Source organism: Mauremys reevesii, linkage group 3 (assembly GCF_016161935.1).
Source record: "Mauremys reevesii isolate NIE-2019 linkage group 3, ASM1616193v1, whole genome shotgun sequence".
Taxonomy (NCBI): Eukaryota; Metazoa; Chordata; order Testudines; family Geoemydidae; genus Mauremys; species Mauremys reevesii.
Window position 1 is genome coordinate 135,654,284 of NC_052625.1, and position 14,473 is coordinate 135,668,756.

Here is a 14,473-nt window from a genome sequence, read left to right on the forward strand (position 1 = left end):
AAGGTGCCACAGGATTCTTTGTTGCTTTTTACAGATCCAGACTAACATGGCTACCCCTCTAATACTAGAAATTCTTAGGCAACCATAGCACTCCAGCTAGAATATTGTGTAGGAACTGTACGATGATATGGTGTGGAATAACAATGTATTGGCATGATTATGTGATGTTTGCATTATTCACGTCTGACAAAGGCCCGGAATATATACAGGAACATTCTGTATGTGCCAGATACTTTACCAAAATACATGGAAATGCTTCTGACCCCAGTCCTGCAAACACTTACACATCCGCTTAACTTGACTTCTGTGCCATATTAATCATATGCATAAGCAAATGAAATTTAATGTGGATAAATGTAAAGTAATGCACATTGAAAAAAATAACCCCAACTATACATACAACATGATGGGGGCTAATTTAGCTACTACGAGTCAGGAAAAAGATCTTGGAGTCATCGTGGACAGTTCTCTGAAGATGTCCACGCAGTGTGCAGAGGCGGTCAAAAAAGCAAACAGGATGTTAGGAATCATTAAAAAGGGGACAGAGAATAAGACTGAGAATATGTTATTGCCCTTATATAAATCCATGGTATACCCACATCTCGAGTACTGTGTACAGATGTGGTCTCCTCACCTCAAAAAAGATATACTGGCACTAGAAAAGGTTCAGAAAAGGGCAACTAAATGATTAGGGGTTTGGAGAGGGTCCCATATGAGGAAAGATTAAAGGGGTTAGGACTCTTCAGCTTGGAAAAGAGGAGACTAAGGGGGGATATGATAGAGGTATATAAAATCATGAGTGATGTGGAGAAAGTGGATAAGGAAAAGTTATTTACTTATTCCCATAATACAAGAACTAGGGGTCAGCAAATGAAATTAATAGGCAGCAGGTTTAAAACAAATAAAAGGAAGTATTTTTCCACACAACACACAGTCAACTTGTAGAACTCCTTACCCGAGGAGGTTGTGAAGGCTAGGACTATAACAGCATTTAAAAGAGAACTGGATAAATTCATGGTGGTTAAGTCCATAAATGGCTATTAGCCAGGATGGGTAAGGAATGGTGTCCCTAGCCTCTGTTTGTCAGAGGATGGAGATGGATGGCAGGAGAGAGATCACTTGATCATTGCCTGTTAGGTTCACTCCCTCTGGGGCACCTGGCTTTGGCCACTGTCGGTAAACAGATACTGTGCTAGATGGACCTTTGGTCTGACCTGGTACAGCCATTCTTATGTTCTTAAGTGTTTGCAGGACTAGGGTTTTAGATAATTTAAAATGATTTTAGTGTGATTGCCTCTGTCCAGCACTGGAAACCCAGGTGCTTTTTTCACTTAACTAGGAAAGAAATCTCCCATCCACTACAGGCCCTTTTGAATGGTATAAAGCTCCTGGTACTCCTACTTCTGCAGAACTAATCTGTGCCCTTTCTGCATCTCCTGCCAGCCTAGTTTGCAGAGGAAAGGAGGAAGGATTCCATAAGCCATGGAGGTAGTTTGTTGGGGTTTTTATAAATGTTTTTAGCGGTAGTTGGAACTGCTCAGAAGTCCTGACTGTTCGAAGCAGCCCTGGTTGAGATGGATTAGTGAGGAGAAGACACCTGAGGTAGTCAAGTGTGTATGATAAGTGCAGTTTATTGGTTGGTTCTGTAATTGATCACATGGATGCCACGTACACCCTCTGGCTCCCTTTAAGAAGGGTTCATTAATGTATAAGCAGGAGGGTAGACTGCACAGGCTTGTCAATCTGACTCAATCAACTTTCTTTGAGGAGCCTCACCCCCACCCAATGGTCAATAGACTGACTCCATCAACATGAGTCAGTTGACAAAAGAACATCAGAAAATCAGCCAGGTTCAAAGACCTGCCCATTCACCTTTCCTACTCCTAATTATCATAACTTTACCTGTGGGAGGGGCTTACTCTATAAAAACCCTATTCTCCATTTTGAAATCTTTCTCCCAGACAAGCATAACTCTGGCAGAGAAGCAGCCAGCAGCAGGTAAGATTCCTTTTCTAGTGGGGGTTGGAGCCACACACTGACCATCTCCAAGGGAGCAGAGGTAAAATAGAAATTTTATTTTTTTTATGTGTCCCTGGAAGTAGGAGAAAGGGCAGACAAGGGCATTCTCACCAACTGCAAAAATCACAGAACAGGCCCCAGAGTATTGTGAGACTGACTTAAAAATCATGAGATTTTAAGTAAAATGTTAGGGTTCTTTTCATTTGTTTTATGAGTTGTGTGCCTCTAGTGTTCATGTTTACAAACTTTTGGCTACCACCATGAGGGCTAGAAATGTAACTTTTGTTGTAACTGAAAGCTGAGATGCTCCTATAATAGCATGATTAGTAACGAGGGCTTTAACAAAATCATCAGCACCACAAGACCCAATGTCATAAGAGTGAGCAACATTGCAAGATGTCAGGGACAGAGCTGGTGAAGGCAGGAACCGTGTGCACCCTCTGCCCAACTTATTTTCTCCCAATTTCTGTAGAAAGATAAGTAGGGGTATAAAAAGAAAACAAAGGAAGAAAATTGCTTTTAATATTCTTCTGGGGTGGGAGTATTTCAGCCTCAGTGCCTAAAAGTCATTCTTTCTTGTTCTTTGTTTTTTTTGACTCTTTACCAGTCTCATCTAACAGTTCATTTCTCTCTCTCTGCTGCTGATTAACTCATGAAGTGTATTATTTTATTCTGTTTGGAGCTTACAGTTGGTGTGTGAGAAGCTCATGTGTTGTCTTATATTCATGACAAATTTTCATCTGCTAGAGATAGGAAGGCTCTAAAGTATAACCACATAGCATTTTACTTGTTCAACTATCTCTATAAGCTATTTGTAATTCTGATAGCACCCCAAAGTAAGGTGTAGTAGTATCTCTATTTTCACATGGGGAAACTGAGGCAGAGAGGTTGAAAGAGTTTCCCAAGGTCACACAGCAAGTCAGTAATAGAGCCAGGATTAAAATACAGTACTTCCTGGGTCCAAGCTCAGAACTCTAGTCACTATATCACACTATCAATACAAGTAAACTTTTTGTTTTAGCTATCACATTTTTAAAGCTCAAAGAAGCAGTAACTAGTCTGCCAAACAGTACACAGGTAACCCACTGGTCAGTGTGTGTTATGCATTCCCCTCTGTGTCTGAGCCGCAGAGGATGACTCTATCGTCACTGATGTTAAGAATCTGGCTCTTTAGCTCAAGCCATAGAATCTCATGCTTTCAGCTCTGGAGGTCCCCAGTTCAGTCTTTCTTGAGGGTGTCCCTCACACAAGCACGTAGCTAGGAACAAATGCAAAAGTAAATATAAAGTACACTCCATTTAATCTGTATGTGGAAAATAGGCACATCTGATGTTTAATAGAGACGATTCACAGGAAGCCAATTTATTCCCACTAATATTCAATGGGAAGGACTCTTACTGGTGAACGTAATGCCACTTTGTTGGGTTGCAAGATGCAATCCTTCCCTATGAATATCAAGAAGATTCCCCAGTAATATGTGGCAGAACTTCTAAGATCCATTCCTGTCCCCATTGAGTTTAGAAGCACTGCAATGACTTTTAGCATTTAGAAGCTCAATAGCTGCACCCACACCAATGGCACTCTTAAGTTCTCCAGGGATAGACATAGAGACACTCTGGCTGCCATTTTAAATCATTATTATTACTGCTGAGTTTAGAAGCTGTTAAGTGTAACCCTTCTGCCAGGTGTTGGCAGTAGCAACAAGGGCCAGACTCCAATAGCAAGTGGTCTCTTAAAACTAACAACCACTAACTGGTCCACCTCCAACCCATCCCCCAAATTTCCTGGGGCACCCTTAATAGGCAATATTTCCCCACTCGCAAGCACTGAGTCTGTGTCTGAAACAAGGAAAACTTTATTAGAAGAAAAGGGAACACAGCATGAGCTTGGGAAAACAGCAGCAATCTGTCCATATGAATGATAAATAAAATACTCCCCCACAGTAACTTTGGGCCGTAGTCCGTTAACTCAGTTCTCCACCTGCCAGCGTGACTGCTCAATATGTAAATGTCCTTTACCACTCATTTGATAAATCCCACTCATGATTTGGTGTCAGCGGGTAGCCTAGGCCCAGAGTCCTGAGGTGCACTTGAGCAGGCCTGTCTCTCATTCTGAGACTCCATCACCTAACTCAGCTATAGTGTTTTAAGTTTTATTTAGTGCCTGGGTGGGTAGGCGCTCTAGAATTCACTCTGCAGTGCTGCTGTCCTCTGCAGCTTCAGCAAAGAACTGCCTCTACTTTATTGCTCCCCACCCCAAAGAGCCATTCCAACAGCACAGGACCCACAGTGGAGAAGAACCAGTAGCCTGCTAGGACCCATGAGCAGAGTCCTTGTCACCAGACACACACTCCTTGCTATAAGGTAGGAGCCCTTTTCCATTTTCTCAGTTCAATTCAACTGTCCAATCAGTTCTGAGTTTGTGCAGTCATGGTGACCTCCAAAGTGTCACTGGAGGAATTCTGGGTAGAAAGCTTATGCAAATGAAGCCTTGTCTGTAGCCATCTTTCCCTCTGTTTACCAATAGATGGTGGCAGAGAATGCTTTCACCTCTGGAGCTTCTGTCCCTCTCAGCTTATGCAGATAAAGCAGATTGTTCTTCTCCCTCTTCACCTGCAGATGGAAGAAGAGAGCTCCCTGCCCTCTAGAATTTCAGCCACAGGATTTACATAAGAAAGGCTGCTTCACTGGAATAACACTCCATCCATCTAGCTTACTCAGCTTATATTGGCTAGTAAGTCCTGTGTACTTCATGGCAAGCTTGAACTACAATCTGCAACATGCCTCCTAGATTCCGCAGCAGATTGGAGATTCTGTGGCAGCTCCAGACCAATTGTTTAAATATTGAAAGTTTCTCCACACCAATAAAGGCTAAAACCTTATTTTTCCCATTATATTTATTATTTGTATTACTGTAGTGCCCAGGAGCCCTAGTAACAGACCAGGATCCCATTGTGCTAGGTGCTGTAAAACCACAGAACAAAAAGACAGTCTCTGGACCAAACAGCTTACCATCTAAGTACAAGACAAGGATACACGGAGACAGACAGGGGAATACAAGGAAACAATGTGACAATATTGCTTAGCATGATAGGCAGTGGTATCAGCACACCAGCAGCCTAGCTATTGTCAAGTTATTTGTAGGCATCACTGCCAAGGAAAGTTTTAAGGACGTTTATGGGCAGCTCCTTTCAGCTGTGAGGGGCAGCATGGGAGAATGCAGGAAGGTGCTTGTTTGAAAATTTAACCAGTGGGAAATGGATGCTGGCAGTATGGGTCGATTGGCGGCTGGAGTTGACATCTTGATAGTGAAAGACAGATGATAGGCTGCATGGGGATAGGCATGAAAGGCCTTGAATTGAAGACAAGAAACTCATGTTTGATATGCTAGAGAAGGGAGAGCTGTGGAGGGCTGCAAAGAGAGGGGTGAGATGGTCAAAGAGATACCCTACATCAGGGCATGGCAACCTTTGGCACATGGCTCGCTAGGGTAAGCCCCCTGGTGGGCCGGGCCGGTTTGTTTACCTGCCGCGTCAGCAGGTTTGGTCAATCGTGGCTCCCACTGGCCGCAATTCGCCACTCCAGGCCAATGGGGGCTGCGGCCCATGCCACTTCCCGCAGCCCCCATTGGGCTACATACCAAAGGCTGCTGATCCCTGGGCTAAGTGAATAATCGTTGCAGCAGCATTGTGAATAGACATGAGCTGGGCGAGATTGCATTCATCGAGACCAGAGAAAAGGATGTTGCAGTAATTGTGATGAGAGGCTGCATTTTAGCCATGCAGAAAGGATAGGCAAAATTTAGACATAGCCGGGTTGTGAGGACCTATAGAGAGGTCAGAAGCAAAAAGGACACCCAGGTTATGGGCCTAAATGATGGCCAGAATAGTGTAGGGTGACCAAACAGCAAGTGTGAAAAATCAGGACGGGGGGTGGGAGGTAATAGGAGCCCATATAAGAAAAAAACCCCAAATATCGGGACTATCCCTATAAAATCGGGACATCTGGTCACCATAGAATAGTGGTGTAGTCCACAGGGACTAAGCAAGGAGGCAGTGGAAAGGGCTGAGAGGGGGAGTGGTGGACTGATGAGGAGATGACAGACAGACAGGCTGAGATTTTAATTTGGACTGAAAGAGACAGGTCTGGAGTAGAGAGGTAGATCTGTGAGTCGTCACCATAAAGTTGGGAGATGAATTTGCATTTGCGGGTGAGATTACTGAAAGATGGGCATAGAGGGAGATGAGAAGGGGACCAAAGACACAGCCTTGTGGAAACCTTCCGCCCCTCCCCCCGAAAGTTAGAGGAGGGATGAGGAAGATCCTGCAAAGGATATTCTGAAGGAATGAGGTAGGAAGAGAACCAGGAGAGGACAATCACAAGAGCCAAGGGAGGACATGATCTAATGAAGAAAATTATGGTCTACAGCAGTGGTGCTGAACATTTTTACAGTGGAGGTGCTGAAAGCCAGTGGTCCCCACCCCAAACTGTTTACCTCACACCCCCCTTACTCCTGTCCCTGCATGAAGGTGAGCTAAGGAGAGGGGGAAGTGCACATCATATTTTGTCAGTTTACTCAGATCCTGTGCAGAGAGAAGTGTGGAGGCAGGAGAAGAGGAGGGTTTGAGGAGTGAGTCAAAAGTGGTGAAAAGCCAGCTAGGACTGTGGTGTGGGATTCAATTAAGTTGAAGGAGTAGTGTTGTTTAGCTAGGAAGATGGCAGAACTGAAAAAAGAGAGAATGAATTTATAGTGGAGAAAGTCAGCCTGATGACCCCCATTTCTGCTAGAGACATTCTACAGGGGGAAAGCAGGAACAGAGGAAGCAGATGTTTAGAGTGAGCTAGGGCTGGAGGTTTGCAGGGTGGTCCTTGTGAATTGGGAAGAGAGGCAAAAGCATCAGTGGTGTAGAAGAGTGAAGCATGAAAAGAATCAAAAGCCATACAGATGGAAGAAAGGGAAGAGAGGGCTGAGAGCAGAGGAGAAGTTCATCAAAGCTGAGGAACTGAAAGACATGGAAAGGCTGAGTGACAGGATGTGGAGGGAGAAGGGTTGATGGGTGATACTAAAAGAGACAGTGGGATAGTCAGAGTGGGGGAACTCAGCAACAGAGATCAGAGAGACAGCAGCGCTATGTGAGGGCCAAGTCAACTGAATAGCCCTTTTGGTGAGTGGGAGAGTTGAACCAGGGCTGCATGTTGAACGAAAAGGTGAGAGTGAGGAAGCATACAGCTAAGGGGTGGGGTGGGTCATTAGCGTGAAGCTGAAGACACTGAGGATAGGTGTGGGAGGTTATGAGGAGAGGAAGAGAGAGAGCCAGGAGCTAAAAGCAGAGAGGAATGCTGATGGGGAGGAGTTGGATGAACAGCAAGATGGAGGGGGAGAGGAGAGAAGTCAGATGTAGTGCTGTTCAAAAGGAGAGAAAAAGGTGGGAAAAGGGACAAATTGGAAGCAGCAGGGACAGAAGAGTAAGACCTAACACCCCCACCATGATCTGATCTGGGGCAGGGAGTGTAAGAGAGGGCAGCTGCAGAGGCAATGTCAGATGAAGGGACCAGGTCTCTGGGAGAGCTAGGAACTGGAAGAAGTGAGATATGAAGAGGTCATGGATGGCTGTGATCACTTCAGATATGGAATGGGCATTCCAGAGACATCAGGAGAAGGGGAGCAGGGAATGGCTAATGAGGGGGATGGGTGTGAGGATAGGAATGGAGGCATGAGAGGGGTGGAGATGGCAGCAGCAACTGTAGCGGGAGGTGGAGAGGATGGGGATGAAGGGAGAGCCTGAGATGGGGCAAATGCCATTAGAGGTGAGGAGCAGGATGTGGATTTGGGATCTAGATCTGTGCCGGTAGGTGGAGAGGGGACGAAGAGCGGATAGAGTTGGAGAAGGGATGAGGGTAACTGGGAAGGGGAGATGCCCCTGGGCAGGACCCAGTACAACTCATTGGTTGGGGACCCTATAACATAAATCTGCAGCAAGATGTATTCTGAAGCAAATTTTACAGCCATGGAATTGTATATACAGGGCGCTGATTATAGCAGTATGCTTGCCACTCTGGAGTAGTTGGATTAATATTATCTAGACTGAGCTTGATAAGTTTAAGGAGGGGATGGTATGATGGGACTGCCTACAATGGCATGTGGCCCATCTGGTGACTGCCAGTAGCAAAAATCACCAACGGCTGGAGATGTGACACTAGATTGGGAGGGCTCTAAATTACTACAGAGAATTCTTTCCCAGGTATCTGCCTGATGGGTCTTGCTGTCATGCTCAGGGTCTAACTGATCACCATATTTGGGGTTGGGAAGGATTTTCCCCCCAGGTCAGATTGGCAGAGACCCTGGTTTTTTTTTGCCTTCCTCTGTAGCGTGGGTCACTTGCAGGCCACAGAATCTCACCTACCCACTGCTGAAACAGACTCATAACCTCTAGCTGAGTTACCTCAAATCATAGTTTAAAGACTTCAAATTACAGAGAATTCACCATTTACACTATTTAAACCTGCAACGTGCAAGAGGTCAGACTAGATGGTCTCCTCTGACCTTAAAGTCTATGAGGATAATACCTCATCATCTCTATCACGCAGGACATACTTTTACAGTATTTAGCAATATGTTTTGAGCTCATAAATTCCATTATTAACAAAAGTGTAAAACTGATATGAAACAAGACTGTAGAAATTCTTTAAATTATATTTATTCATCCTTTGATTTCAGGTTGTCGCGTGTCTCTCCAATGCTCTTGGCTCATACATGTTTTTAAAAAATCACATGCAAAATGTTATTGGCTCAAAAGCCACTAAAAGGTCATCCTTTCCTTTCAACAGTACAAATCCCCCTCCATTGGAGAAAGCCTGAGAAAATAGATTTTGTAATCCTAACTAATCCTAATCTAATAATTTTATAATGGTTTTTGTATTATAGCAAAGAAAAATACAGGTTTAATTCCAGCTAATAATGCTATTATATTAAGACTTTGCATATGAATATACTGTTACATTTCTCTCTCTAGATTGTGGATATGTGTAGATACACTATCTTTCTCCCTAGGTTTCTGTTCATATTCATTCTGATTCATTTATCTGTCACTATTTAAGTTAGAAATGATCTTGCTGCTAACAGCACAACACAACTAGCTGGATTAGACAATCAATCATGTCATGCTACCAATTCAGTATGTTGTTTGAATAGATTCCAAATCAGTGTTTTGAAGCTATTTTAGCCATAACCACAAGAGGGCAGTAGATGATTTGGTCATATAAAATTTGTCCTAGTTTTATCATCTGTATTTTAATCATTTAGTTTCCCTTCCACTGAACTCCTATCTTGTTAAGAAATAAAAATTTGACGCTGATGCAAGAAAAGGGATTTGATTTTCATTTCCCTGTGTGGGTTTGGCACATTTTCTTCATATTCTTGTTAGTTCAGCTTACCATCCTTGTGTGACTCGTGAGCAGTACCATCGCTTGAATTGCACTCAGAGCAAGAGGGAAGGTTGAGGGAAAACATGTTTGCACAACTTCCATGTTTGCACAACTCTCAAGGTCAGGAATTTCTCGCAAGAACAAAAAGTGAAGCCCAGGACATTTTAAATGATTATTTCTACAGGTTCACAGATTGGCCTTGATGTATTGAGAATTCTGCTATCTCTGCCTAAAACATCCCTCTAGATTTATCACACATGCCAGACTTCTGTCAACAACTAATTTAATAAGAAACCCACATAATAGTGAATTTGGATGGTTTAGAGGATTGCTGATGCGCTGTAGAGTCTTTTGACAGTACAATATCCGTTCAAATCCAGCCCATCAGTAACGGCTATAAGCTGTAACTGAAAAAAGAGCAAAGTATGAAAAACAAAACATGATCTTCCCTTTTTTTGTTGTGGGGGGCTCAAGAAGTCTTTTTCCAGAGAACATAAGACAGTCTACAAAAGCAAGTAGACAAGCTGTCTGCGCTGAATCTGAATCTTAGAAGATGTGTAGAAATTAGCGAACCTCAAAAGATCAGAGGAAGGGATGTAACCAGCATGAGCTGGTATAAGTAGAAATAACAAAATCCTGGGAAGGCAAACATTCTTTAGAAATAGAATAAAAATGATACAATTCCCAATACAAATGAAGTTTTAAAACATTTGTAATAGAGTGCAAGAGAAGAGAGGCTGCTTCTGTAGGACACTGAGCACGAAGGGAAAAAGTAGAGCGTCTTATCATACGCCAGAAAGGTATGACATATAGTCCTTGTTGTTAGACTAGAACTCTGCATTTCAAAACTTCTAGGCCATATTCCCAGTATTCCTCCAACTCATTGTGTGATCTTGTATAAGTCATCCAAGTGCTCTGTGCCTCAGTGTTCCCACTAGTAGTAGGGGGACAGCATTAACTTACCTCACAAGAGCTGTTCTAAGGCTGAATTCACAAGCATTTTGAGATCCTGGGATAGAAGGTGCTATAACAGTGTTATCATTTAAGCATTACTATCCTCTGGCTATTTTACAGCTTCTGGGTTTTTCATAAGTATAGTCAGACCTGCTCACCAGGCCCCTCAGACTGGATGGCAACAGCACAAACAGATCTCAGATTCTCCAAAAATCCAAGCTCCCCACCACATCAGCTAAAGGAGAACTTCCTTTAGTTGTTAACAGTGTAGGACCCATGACCAAGAGCGGAGCAGTTCTGATTCCATCTAGTGGAGGTCAATGGCACATGTACATGCAGGCCAGTTACAGTATAAATAGACCATTAATCCCATATCTGCTTATTCCATGACCGATCCTTGTTGTAACACACATAGTAAAAAATGGATGACACTGGCCCTCCTTGCTGTTAAATGGACAATTATGTGGCACTGAAAAGGCAAAGATCCATGCTTAAGTAAGTCATGGATGGAATTGTTGATTGACTCCATGAAAAGCCTTATCTCATGGTTTATCTCATTTGAAGACTTGAACCTTGGATTACAGTACATCCAAAACTAGATCCAGACTTGTTGACAAAGACAGACTTTTCTGTTATGTGCATTACCTCAAATACCCATCTATATTATACAAAGCACCGCAAAAATTAATATCACAACTAAAATGTGGGCAAATAAGGCGCACACACACACACAGGCTACAAATATTTCTTTAACCATTATTTTTATTGTATTCATGTCCCTTTTCTGTTTGCTCTCCTCATATATTGTTGGAAATTAGTTTACTGGCAGGGATGTTTGCTGACAGAGTAAATTTTAAGCAATTTTTGTAGACTACTAATGTGAAATGGATTCTAAGGTCATCATCATGAGTGTTTGCACTAGTGTCACAATCACCAGAGAGAGAACACAAACGCAACATGAGACCTGTGTCCAAACAAAACAGCTCAAAAGTTGCATATCACATACTGAGAACAAACTGCTTGTGAACCCACTACAGACCAAGAATTAATTAAAGGAAATACTTAGTGAATAATTTCATATACTGAATGCAACTTTCTTGAATGTAATCTATTCATGAACAATTCTCATGCACAAAAAGGCAAAATTAATAAATTGTCATGTGTTGTCCACATTGCTAATAAGTGTCTGTACATTTATAATTGTTTCTTTTGCTTCAGGTATTGTGCATATGCTCTTGTACTTCAAGAAATGTAGTGTTAGATTCTTTCCCTTTTGATGAATAGCCTATGGCTTGATTTGTAAGACACTGAGGCACTATCTTTTTGATATATGTGCTCATTCTGTTTCATTATTTCCTTTTGTTGTATCTCTGGAATGTTCCACAGAAAACCAATAATCAATTTAAAAGTTTGGTTCATTCCAGATAAGCATCCAAAGTCCAAATGGTTAACCAAGCCTCTTTGGTCAACATCATAGTTGTGAAACTCATTTGTTTGTCTCCAATGATTTCTACTTTCAATTATTGTCTGTAGGTAAGGGCTACAAAGTTTGAACCATATACCACTCTCAATCTCCAGCAGATCTGCCAGTGTTGATAGTAGGAGGGCAGCACAAAGACCCAAGGTAGGGTATAGCCCTTATCTAGTAAGTAAGGGTCAGTATTTCCTAAGTCATCACTGATTCTGGATGCTTAAACTGAGACAGCTAGTGCCTGTTTTTTTCAGGAGTGCTGAGCACTCACAGCTCCAAATGAAGCCCATGGGAGCTCTGGATACTCAGCAGCTCACAAAAATCTGGCTCAATGGGTCTAAAAACTGGGACTTAAAATCTGTGACTCTTGAAATGTAGGCCTAAACTTATAATTAGTTTGTTGCTGTTAACAGCCAATGTAAACAGCTGTACAAAAGATGGTATTTGCAGTGCACAAATAACACCAGACTGATGGATAAGTTGTCAGCAGTGGGGATTAAACCTAGGACCTCTGGTTCTAAAAGTGAGAGCCTCTACTGCCTGTGATAAATAAGACCCACCTCTGTTAGACAAGGCTGTAGCAGACTCATCAATCACTAGCTGTGTGGTCCAGCCACCACTAGCTGGGGACAGAGTGCCACACTAAATGGGTGGGGGGTTGTACATGCAGCAGAAAGTTTATTGGTTCTACAGAATCCAGGATCTATGCTACAGATTCTTGAGAGCAACCTACTGGCATCTTGTCTGTTAACTATTTACAAATACACACATGCAGAGCACTCTCCCAACAGCTGCCACATGGAGCGGTAAAAGGATAGGACACTTCAGGCTATTTCTGCCCTTTGTTTTATTTGGCTGTTTGCATGTGCAGTTACCACACATGCCTGCACAAATGTAAGCACACTGTTGTGTACCTAGGTTGTTTGAAAAGCTAGGCTTTACTCTAGCATTAGTAAACTTCAGAGTTCACACTCATTTTTGATGAATGAGGACAGATCTCACCTCTCTTAGGCCCCAAACCTATTCCCATTTAACTTAATGATAAAAATCCCATTTTCTTCAATGGTGCAGCATCAGACCCTTACATTTGTTGTTTCCCGCTAAGGCAGAGATATATCCGTTCAGATGCAGAAAGTTTTCTCATCAATCCTAATGGCTAGACAATTATTTTTAAATATTTTTTTATTCTATAAAAGCAGAATCTGTCTGGATAAAGACATCATGTCTGCTGGATAAAGACATCTTGAGTGCCAAATCTGACCTGTGAGCCTCCACTCTAGAGAGGCTAGAAATCAGAATTTCTCATTAGTTTTCCAGTCCTCGCCAGTTTTGACCCAACTGGAAATACACCCAGAAGAGCCGCTGTCATAGTGTTTCAGTATTTCTGCTTCTAGACCCAGAAAGAACAGATATTTGTGAGAAGGGCATTTTCAAAACTCAGAAAAATTCATGTCAGTTCTTATTTATCCAAACTATTCCACAAATCTGTAAAAGATTGAATAAATGGTACCGTCTAGCTGAATTGCTCTGTTTTCCCAGGAGCCTTCCTAAATCCTTAAGAATCCAGGATCTGTGCTGTCCAGATGGCTTAGGTGAAACTATATATGCTGGGCCATAGAAGATCCGTGGCGGGGGTGGGGGAAGGGAGCAGCCTTGTGTGTCTCATTATGGTACCAGTAAAGCTGAGGTCATCTAGTGATGGTGATGTGCTTAATTTCCAAAGCAGGGGGAAGGAGACAAGGACCAGGGTGATCTGTAAAAATGTTGAAAGTAGGAAAGTCTAGGTCTGTTCTTACTTTGCACAGAACCTTCCCTCCCCCAGTATCTGCTTCTGTTTACCAAGCCTGAGGCTCTGCTGTGGAACCTTCAGTCTGAAGTCTCTTCTCACATGACGACTGAAATGTGTTGTAATGGAGAAGGAGTAGGAACCCTCAATGAAGTCTGAGACAGAGTGCTGCCTGTGGCACCTGCACAGCAGGGTGGCTTTCAGTGTCCAAACCTTTTGGGGAACAGTACAGAATGTACAAAAAGAGACTGTCTCTGTTTCTTTGTGCACCACAGCAGACCTCACATAGATCAAGGCTTCTTTCTTCTCCCTCATAGTCAGCATGAGAATGAGGAATGAATGGGATGGATGGTTTATAGTAAACTAGAAGATAGGCCTGAACAAAACCACATCTGAATTGTGTGGAGCAGCTGCTATTGTTAGGTAATCATAGAATATCAAGGTTGGAAGGGACCTCAGGAGGTCATCTAGTCCAACCTGCTACTCAAAGCAGGACCAATCTGCAGACAGATTTTTACCCCAGTTCCCTAAATGGCCCCCTCAAGGACTGAACTCATAACCCTGGGTTTAGCAGGCCAATGCTCAAACCACTGAGCTATCCCTGCCCCCAAAGTGGGTGAGGTGGATGGTACAGTGGGCAGGGTGCTAACCTAGGATGTAGGAGATCCAGGTTCAGTTTCCTTGCTCTGTCACATACTTCCTGTGTAGCCTTAGGCAAGTCACTTAGCCTCTCTGTGCCTCATTTTCCCATGTGTAAAATGGAGATAATATTCCTTCCTTACTTCACAGAGATGATGCATCAATTTAGATGGAATATGT

General features: G+C 42.8%; 1 long non-coding RNA gene across 3 annotated transcripts in view; it reads left to right on the top strand.

The window, feature by feature from the left end:
* The first annotated feature begins 1,743 nt into the window (after positions 1 to 1,743).
* The window catches only part of LOC120401661, a 124,446-nt gene continuing 111,716 nt past the window's right edge, over positions 1,744 to 14,473 (top strand). For 2 of the 3 annotated variants that reach the window (XR_005596626.1, XR_005596623.1), the window contains exon 1: positions 1,744 to 1,998. This is a non-coding gene — a long non-coding RNA (uncharacterized LOC120401661). Of the gene's footprint in view, positions 1,999 to 4,235; positions 4,383 to 4,637; positions 4,873 to 14,473 lie in introns of those variants that run through there. The other variant, XR_005596624.1, reaches the window with a different exon arrangement.